Here is a 10,306-nt window from a genome sequence, read left to right on the forward strand (position 1 = left end):
TAGGGGCGTAAAATACCCTAAAATAAGCCTTAATATATTTTAATATCAATACTTATATATATCATTATTAGTAGTAGTATCTTGTGAATAACTGAATTGCTAAACATCTAATCCCACAAGTTTGAAAATGCTGTCTCTCTCTTTATTATCTACCCATCACAGTTTTTGCTCACACCTCATTTCTCAGCAGATTCCATTCACACTCTGCTGTCGCCTCATCACGGACAGGAAACAACTCAGCAGAGCAGAGTTTAGTTCTCATGTACTCCACTCTTCTAATATTTATTTATTTTACCTCCTGGTCAAACAAAACAGTTTTAAACACAAATGTTCTCGACACTGAGACCCCTGGCTGCACCCTCTATATCATGTCTTTATCGTCTTTAATAGAGATCAGGTGTACGTCTTCAACTGTTGCTCCGCCTCTTTTCCCTTTTGCAGTAACCTCTATTAATAACAGATATCTGTATATTAATGCAGAGTCTGTACATGCATGACCATTTGGGTATATGAAGTGTTCTGCTGTCTGTTCGGTGGTTGAGTAGTATTGACAAATGATGTTTGAACAGTCTAAGATTGTGTTCACACCTTGCATTGTCATCCCTGGGTGATCTTATAACAAGTGGACAATACCTTAGTACAGGCGTTCAAACTTTGCATGGACAGAATCTGTTGTTCTCCCAGGTTTTAAGTTGAGTGGGCGGTCCTAAATGCTGCAGTGGACGCATGAGTGTTTACACTATCAATCCAATGTGAACAAATGCATGCCACACCACGTCTGTATGTGGTCCGAGCTGTCAGAACTCAGCCCATCCTCAGGAGGCATTGGGGCGCGTTCACACCGAGCATTAAGGCTATCCACTTGTCATCAGATCAACAAAGACGGATGTTAATGAAATGTGTGAAGAGCCTCTTTGGGCGTTTTCACATCTAGCCTGTTTGGTTCAGTTAAAGATATCTTGAGTCTGTAGCAAGTTTGTGCTGGTGTGAAAGCTGTCAATCAAACCCTGGTGCAGACCAAACAATCATATCTGGATCGCTTGAAAAGGGGGGTCTGGGTTCACTTGTTTTTTGTGCAACTTATAGAAAAACAGGAAACAGTCTTATTTGTAATTAAACCAGGTAAATTAGCCAGTATCTCAGAGAATTATGGGTAGGTTTGTTCACCTTTCACGACCACCACAGCAGCATGAAGAATCATGTTAGGCAGACTGTAAATAGTAACTTCTGCACAAAGAGACTTTTTCTACTTTATTAGGATAGCTGCTAGCTTTGTCTCACTCTGACATCAGGTGTAGTCGTACTAGTTGAAGCACCTCCACTATGAATGAAGGTTTGACTCATGATGCTGCTCTTACTGTAACTGTGGTTCTTGATGTGCTCTATTTTACAGTGATTCAGGGTCAGGCTGGCTGGAGAGTGACTTACTACTCTACTGAAGTCTGTGCCTTAAGAGGATCAACAGTCGTACTAAGGTGCACCTACAGCTACCCATCTACTACTACAGTTCAGAAGTCCTTCTGGTTTACTAAAGTCCAGGATGGAGAACCTGTAGATCTGCAAACAGACTCACAGTACACAGGTCGTGTGACCTACAGCTCTAAATCGAAGGACTGCACTCTGACAATCACAAATGTGGGAAATAGTGACTCAGCTGTTTACAAGTTCAGGTTCATAACAAACCATCAAGATGGAAGTTATACTGGTGATCCCGGAGTCACTTTGTCTCTCACAGGTAATGTTTTCATTCATTTGTTGATTATTTTAAAAACAATAAAACAACAATATCAATGTCTTCTTTTATATTTGTGCATATGAATATAGACAGTGTGAAATTTCCTCTCTGTTCTCTCTCCACACATCCAGATCTTCATGTGGGCACATCTAGATATTCTTCTTCTTCTTGGGCAGATCTGACGTGTGTCAGCAGTTGTACTCTCCCTCCACATTCCTCCTACATTTGGTTCAAGAATGGAGAGAAAATCCCCAGAAAAACATCCTCGACTTACTCAGACTACTTTGAATATGCAGACAGCTATTCCTGTGCTTTACAGGAACACCAGGATTTCCCCTCTCCTCCAGTGTGTGAGTTAACTTCACAATCTGCTTCGAACAAAACAACATCTGGTGGTGGAGACGTGTAACTACTTGTTTTTTTCCTCTTGTGAGTTTTTACTCTGTTTTAAATGATTTGTTTAATTTTCCAGGTGTTCATGGTGAAACCTGTAACAGAGTGAAGTACGATGTCAGAACCATCTGTGCACCCAAAGGCTCATCAGTGGACATTTATTGTACTTACAACGGTCATGAAGCGGTCACTTCAAAGTTCTGGTTCAGTCCTGGACGTAGTCAGCATTGGTATCAGTCAAATCGTGTTCAGGTCTCTGAAAGAGAGAGAGGACGCTCCACTCTGAGAATCTCTGACCTGAGAGAGAGCGATTCAGCCCAGCATCGTTTCAACTTTACAACAAGAAGCTTTGAATGGAGGAGCAGTTTACCTGGAACAACTCTGACTGTCACAGGTACTAATGAACGCAGAGCCATGGAGACACACAAACACAGAACCTGAACTCATCACTATCAGTTTGTACTCACTGTTTTATATGAACAAACAGGTCATGCTTGTGTGTTAATGATAAGAGAGCCTTTGTGATGAATGTCACCACTCAGCGTCTTTTACTTTAGAGCAGTGGTTCTCAACTGGTGGGTCGGGACCACAAAGTGGGTCGCAGAGCCGTTTTCAGTGGGTTGTGAATTTGTGTTTGGAAACATAAAGTGTGCCAAAAAGTCTATGAGTGCTTTAAACATGTTTTGTACCATCTGAGGTCCAAACTGCACAACATTTAAATACATCTCATTAGTTGACAAATATCAGATGATTTGGTTTACACTTCCTCATAGTTGATATTCGGTCCTGAGGTGAGACCAGTTGAGAACCAACGATTTAGAGCAATCCAACTTTTTAGCAGCTTCTCTGAGTTTTTTAGTTTGAAATCTTTGAACTCTTCAGGTAGAAGCTTTTGTCCTTTTCTTTTCTTTGGAAACCAATTTTTATTTGAAGAGCCCTAATTCTTAACAAACGTTACCTAAAGACAATCTGAAGAGGGGAAGCTTGTTTAGGCTCGGTTTTACACCAAGCTGTAAAGTATGTCAGACAGAAATGATCATTATATTCTTGCTGTTGTTTATGTTCTTCTGTGTTTGTTTTAGTTTGCTTTGTTCTTGCCTTTGCTGTTTGTCACAGGACTTTTTAAACCTGTGTTTTTGAAGGTGCTATATAAATAAAGTTATTATTATTATTATTATTATAGAAAAGACGCCTAATTTGTGTGCGCTGACTGAGTCAGACCAAAAAAAGGCATTTTAATCCAAGTTCTCTGTTGGAGCTCTTCTGTCAGAATAAAGGCTGTGTGGTCACAGACTCTTAGTTTTCTTGCTTTGACTTCTAGATATTGTGGAAGTTCAAATGATGTGCATCTAAATCTAATCTCTCTCTTTTTAGAACAGAGACAATTCACTTTTTTTCCTCCATATCCAGCGTTACAGGTTCAGGTTAAAAGGATAAGAGCCGATCAGCATTCCATTGAGGTGGAGATGACGTGTCACAGCAGCTGCAGTGAAGTCGGTCGTCTCTCATACGTCTGGTTCAGGAACAAACAGAAAATAACCAGAGCTGTGACTTCTACCTATAAAGGCTGGTTTTATCTTGAGGATGAAATCTCCTGTGCCTTAAACGGACATGATCGATTCCCCTCTCCTTCAGTGTGTGAGTAAACTTGACTAAATCACAAAACACACTTAAAGACTAACGCCACAGCACACTTACACTTTAAGTTCCCTTAAAACCCTGCTGGAATCTTATAGATTTAAAAGTCCAATGTGTAAAATATTTCCTGAATTAAATTATAAACTGACCTCAGTATATCATCAGACATTGAGGAAACAAGCGATGTTGAAGTGGTGTGGAACGGAAATGTTTCTAATAAGCTCCACGAGCAGAAACGTGCTCAAACTAGGATCAATATTGGAGATGCTTTTGAAAAATGGAGAGAGGTTAGAACACAGAAAGGTTTACAGACCCATGCAGAGCTGGATAAACACTGAAGCTTCAGAGTCCACCACATGGTGACCTGAGTGAGCATCCACTCTAGAGAGGAGGGGGGGGGGGGGAGACAGCTCAATGTTTAGAATTTGGACTGCAGTACCCATTTTAAACACTAGGGGTCAGAGTTACATACTGCTCCTTTAACTCTGTTTACAAATGAGTAATATTAAACTGCTCGGTAACAATTTTCACAACAGAGTTAAAACAGAATCTGAGTACAAAAGCAACCAAAGATTAAGCTTCAGTCTCGTGAAGATATCAGTGATGAAGCAAAAGCTAAAACGATTAACACATATTCAATGTTTTAGAAAGAGACTCCTCAAGATAAAGTGGAATTGCATGGCCTTTGTTTTACAGTTTGTTACATAGACTGCACAGAATTGATGACAAGACAAAATAAAAAAGAAGTAAAATCAGGCTCCATGGTCAGCACTTTACAGTCACTGTGACAGAAAGATGAATCAAAAAGGAACATAAAGACATCTAGATAAAAATGAACATGTATCTATGATCAAATGTTCTTATCTTTGAGTAATGTCTCCTGATGTCTTCCTCAGATGCTCCAAAGCTTCCCTCTGTGTCAGTGAGTCCCTCTGCTGAGATAGTGGAGAACAGTACTGTGACTCTGACCTGTAGCAGTGATGCTAACCCAGCAGCTAATTATACCTGGTACAAGAAGAATGGGAACCCAGACTTTCAACCTCTCAGTAAAGGACCAGAGCTCGTCTTCAGCTCCGTCCAGTCGTCTGACTCTGGAGAGTTTTACTGTGCGGCTGAGAACGATCTGGGGAGGAGAACATCTGAACACTTTATCTCTGATGTGAAATGTGAGTGAAAAATGACAAACAGTTTTTATCTCTCCCGTCTCTTGAATTTCATTCACACTAAGCTACAATCTGTAGCTGAGGTAAAATTTGAGTTTTGTGAAATATGTTTCAGACCATCAACAGCTAAAATGTTGCTACACAAAGTTATTCACACTTTATGATTTAATTACTCTGTGCTATGGTGGTAGCATACCTCAACATAGAATAATCACTGCTAACACATCTTCTCCAGATGCTCCAAAGCTTCCCTCTGTGTCAGTGAGTCCCTCTGCTGAGATAGTGGAGGGCAGTTCAGTGACTCTGACCTGTAGCAGTGATGCTAACCCAGCAGCTAATTACACCTGGTACAAGGAGGATGAAGACTCACCAACAGCTTCAGGACAGATTTTTAACATAAACAACACAAGTCCTGAACACAGTGGGCATTATATTTGTATCGCCCAAAATACCAGAGGACGTCATAACTCCACTGTACATCTGATTGTTTTGGAAGGTAAGCTTCACCCACACTGTTTCACAGGTCATATGACTCTATGACAGGAACAGCGGTCTAAAGGAATAACAACACTCTGATTCAGTCGGGAAGGCCACCCAATAGACCTCCGTAAAGGTTCTCCATTAGTCAGTCTCTTGGTATAACTAAAGACTTCCTCGATTGAATTCTTCCCAGGACGCCTTCCAGAGACTCCGAGAGGGGTTCAGTTTAGTTTCTTAGGATATCAGGTTAAGGTTAGGCTGACAGTACCTCTGCAACACTGAGGCACGAGGGGAAGGCGGACCTGGATTACAGCAATGCTGCAGCTTTTCTTCCTGAGGTCCACAACACCCATTACAGTGTGACTGTGTCATCTTACAACTTAAAACCAACATAACACTCATTAACATAAACAACATTCAATACACAGCTTTCATCCTAACACATAACATTACAGGACTAACAGCAAGACAAAACATGAACACAATGACAGGGTGAGGACAGCTTCTAGGAAATTATGATCATACGATTGTTCAATCCATGGCAGTGACATTTGAACCCGTTCAGTTCCTCTGTACACAATCTACTGATGAGTTAAAGAATATATATACATGTACCTGCAAAATGCATCTGTCTAAACATACACACACATAAACAATAAGCAAATAGAACAATCAAAGAGTTACAGGAGGAACATAAATCAAATAAAATGTATAGCTTGTTGGATGGCAATAGATGAATTTACTCGGTCAAAAGATACTGCTTTAATAAAGATTTGAATTTAGTTTTCTTGTTTTCTTAGTTCTGTTTGTTTAATTGAGTTGGTTCTTGCTTTAGTTAAATGAAGTTCCCTCCTGTTGCATGCCTGGTTGAGTAGTTTTGAGATGCTGAACTAAACGTTACATTTTTAAGTCTTTGTCACAATAATGTTTTTAATAAATGTCAAAAGTGAGTATCGTAGTCTGTTTTTAACAGTAACAGGGTGTTTGTCCTTCGTTTGGGTCTTATTTCGTTTTCAATTTCACCAAAAGAAAATACAATAAGTTGTAAGAATGTGTTCATGACATGTTTTTACTTGTAAGGTTAACTTTCTGTCTCTGTCTGTTTCAGCAGGAGGATGGAAACTGACGACTGCTGTGACAGTTCCTGCTATTTTCCTCATTATCATACTCATCTTTGTCGTCATATGGATCATGTGAGCAGTTCTTTTTCAGCAAATACTTGTTCATGATTAATGCATTGTACCCTCACAAACAACAATATGGTTTACTTTTCTATTTGAATGCACCTCACCAGAAAGAAGAGGGCCTGCAAGCAACCGTCTGAGCCCGGAGACAGACCAGAGAACAGTGAACAGGTGAGGAAGTCTCTGAATTTATGAATCAGGGACGGTTGAACTCTTGACATAGTGTTTGATTTGTTTGCCTTCAGCAATGTTTGTCCTATTTGTTTGCTGTAAGTGCTTAAGCTTTTGCTCTCTCCATCCTGGTGCTTCACATGTTGGGTTTTTTCAAAAAACTGAAGATTTTCTGAGAGCTCCCCAAAAAAGGAAAGTGAGACCTTTTGGGTTGCGTTGCTTTCCTGGCCTTGATAAAGACACCCAAGGATCATCAGCATTCAACAAGGCAAACCATAACATTATGAACTGCTTTTAATGAAACACCAAAAACAGGATTGGTTTCTGATTCAAGTCTCAAGTTCCCTCTTTTGCTTTCAGTAAAATTACAACTTCTGTCTCTGTAAATAACTCAAGCCTTGAATCCTGTCTTTCAAAAGTCTGTCTGTAAATAATTGAATACTCTTTGTTGTCCGGTGTTCACAGATACAACCAGCAGAGGAGCAGGATGAGCTTCAATATGCCACTGTCGACTTTTCCAGGAACCAGGCTGATCCTCTCTACTCCAACATCCAACCAGTTAAACCCCAAACACACAAGAAGAAGAAGAAGGAAGAAGAAGAAGGAGAACAAGAGGAGATGGTTGAGTACTCTGTGGTTAACTTTAACAGCGGCGGTGCAGCCCAGAGGTAAAACAACTCCTCACATAACATGATCTTTAACCACAAAACTATTGTTTTCATCATTCTGTTTATTGTGTTTTCATCATTTACCGTGATCACTGTTGGCCTGTTATCATATAATCTCATGTCTTTCTTCTTCTCAGCACCAGTGGTCAGCAAGCTGCAGATCCAGCTGCATTGTACAGTACAGTCAACAAACATGGACGAAGAAACCTCTAGTTTACTCTCATCCAATGAAATCCTTACAGGAAACCACTTTGAGAATGAATCCTCGGGACAGACTCCTTCAAGAACGCAGCTAGACCTGCATTTAATAAATGACTTAAAACAGATAAATGATGTTAGTATTAAGCTTTGTGAATGACTTACTGTGGTCCACCTGTAAAGTGATTATGAATTATTTTACAGGATTAATAATATGAGTTTTACATTAACAAGACTCATGTTTCAACAAATCAAACAAGTATTACTAGTTAAAAAGTATTTACCTTTATTGTTAATTGTTGTTGTGAAGATTCTTATTTTGTATTCATCTGTTTCTTATTGTTTTGTGGGGGAAGCTTTTATTTTGAAGGCTGATTTGCTTCTTAACTGCTTTAAACCGGATATTAAAAGACTCAGGTAGGTAGACAGTCAGTGTGTTAATTGATTTTAAAAAACCCACTGTTATCCACGCCCTCACATTTTAGCAACCAGCTGGAAGGTGTACAAGGTACAACCTTTGTAATCTTTATGATGTTTTCAGTGATTTATTTAAGCGTGCTAGCCTTTAGCTTAGCCATGCTATCTCATTCGCTCGCCCTTAGACCTTGGTTAATTGAGTCCTGTTAAATGTAGTTATTATGTTGATTTTTTTTGCTAAATTTAATTGCTCATTTTATGTGTATTTAAGGCCTATAGTTATCAATACGTGATTTATATATATTCTTTGGTGTAGTTAGTAAATGTTATTAATATGGTTCTTTAACTTTGTTGTTTGACTTGGTAAAAATGTTCTAAATTAACCTGACTATCTATTTTTATACCTTATCTCTTGTTATGTGTTAATATTATAAATATTTATGGTCCTTTTCTCTGTTTTGGGTTTAATGGTTATTTGCATGTTTATAAAGTTTGTCTTTCTGTTGTGTTTTATGTACAGCTCTTACGGTTTGTTTGTGAGTTATTGCACAGCATGAAGCAAAAAAGTAAAGTAACATAAACCAACAGATAAAGGATTCATCAATTGCTGTAGCTGGGTTTGCTACAGCTACCATGCCCATTCCAGGTGGTCAGATTTAAATGCACCTGTAGCCTGTGTGTGGTGTCGGTAAGAGAGCAGAAACACACCGAGCACAGGTTGTACTGTCACCACACGTTTGGCATTCATCTAAATGTCTGTAGTTAGTTCACCTGTTGCTTATATCCTTGCTTTTATTCACTTACAAGTTTTACTTAAATGGTTCTCTTGTAATGTGTCACAGATGTAAATGAGTAATGTAAAATGTTTACACTTCCTGAACCAAATTTCAATGAAATACTTCTGCAAACAATGTAAAAAGGGATCAAATGTAAATTTCATTTTTCCAAACAATCAGAGATGAATGACAAAATGTAAATGTCCTGACTCTGACTCTCTGATGTTTCACTGCCCTCTAGTGGAGAGGCTTTTATTCTCACATTCAGGCTTTATCATTCAGTGCTCCCTAAACGGGATAAATAAACATTTTAATTTATCATTTGATTTATGATATAATATGTATAATCCATCGAGCAACGCCCCCGAGTCTTCGTTACCCAGCTTCCCTGAGTCTCCACAGTCCCAGCAGCTGGTTTGCCATTCAAAGCCTCAGACTCAGCAACTGGTGTGCGAGCCTCATCCTTCCCTCTTCCAAGAGCCTCAGCTAACAGGGTTCCCAGTGACCCAGTACCTGTGCTTCCCAGTAACTCTGCCCCCGTGCTTCCAAATGACCCAGCCTCCATGCTCTCAAGAGCCTGAGACCACCCAGTGCCCCAGAACCTCAGCCAACCTGTGTCCCAGAACCTCAGCCAACCTGTGCCCCAGAACCTCAGCCAACCTGTGCCCCAGAACCTCAGCCAACCTGTGTCCCAGAACCTCAGCCAACCTGTGCCCCAGAACCTCAGCCTGTGCTCCTGTCCTGCCAGAGCATCTTCAGCTCCAGCCCTCTTAACGTTCCTGTTGAGGCCTGGTTCCCCATTGGCATGTCTGTCCATTGCTGTGTCCCAGTGGGAGGCCCTGCCAACAACTGCATCCCTGTTGTAGGCCCTGCCCACTCTTTTGGGCCTGTCAGTGGCCTGGCCTATACCTGCCCATGTTTTTACGTTGACGGCAAGACAGAAATCTCCTCGCCGCCGCCTTCCCAAACTGCTCTCACCGTTTGGTCGGCCTCCCATCCTCCCTCCTGAACTATTTGCGCTAATGCCCTTCAGGTTCCTGCTCTCCCTCTGCCCTGCCGCCCACCTGAACTTTTCTGCTCCCTGAACTCTAGCCCTTGGTTCAACTCAGCTGCAGACTATTAAACATCCTGCCTCAGTGCACAGATGAACTGTACAGGACTGTACAAAGATTAGTGGGATTCAAAAATAAATTTATAAATAAAATAAAAAAGATTGTTCTCAGCATGCTTCTTTTTGAAGTCTGTTCTGCTGCAAAATATTCCTATGAAATCTATTTTATCTTTCTATGATTAATCCACTTGACCAGCTCATGAGTACCCCCCCCCCCAAAAAAAAAAAATATCCTGAACTGTGATTGGCTATTCACCCTGTCAGAGCTGAGACTAATGATAAAACTGACTCTTCTCTTTTTTAAGGCTCCTGAATCAATGAATCATTTTTAATTGTTTGATAAATAGTTAAAATAATAATAATTAATACTTT

At 40.1% G+C, this 10,306-nt stretch overlaps 1 long non-coding RNA gene across 1 annotated transcript; it reads left to right on the forward strand.

Annotated features, from left to right (window-relative positions):
• Positions 1 to 1,877: 1,877 nt before the first annotated feature.
• On the forward strand, positions 1,878 to 5,413 carry LOC136179953 (uncharacterized). The gene is made up of 5 exons (XR_010666871.1): positions 1,878 to 2,085; positions 2,208 to 2,522; positions 3,539 to 3,766; positions 4,663 to 4,932; positions 5,165 to 5,413. It is a non-coding gene; the product is annotated as an uncharacterized lncRNA (long non-coding RNA).
• The last annotated feature ends 4,893 nt before the right edge of the window (positions 5,414 to 10,306 follow it).

This window comes from Labrus bergylta, chromosome 1 (genome assembly GCF_963930695.1).
Source record: "Labrus bergylta chromosome 1, fLabBer1.1, whole genome shotgun sequence".
Taxonomy (NCBI): Eukaryota; Metazoa; Chordata; class Actinopteri; order Labriformes; family Labridae; genus Labrus; species Labrus bergylta.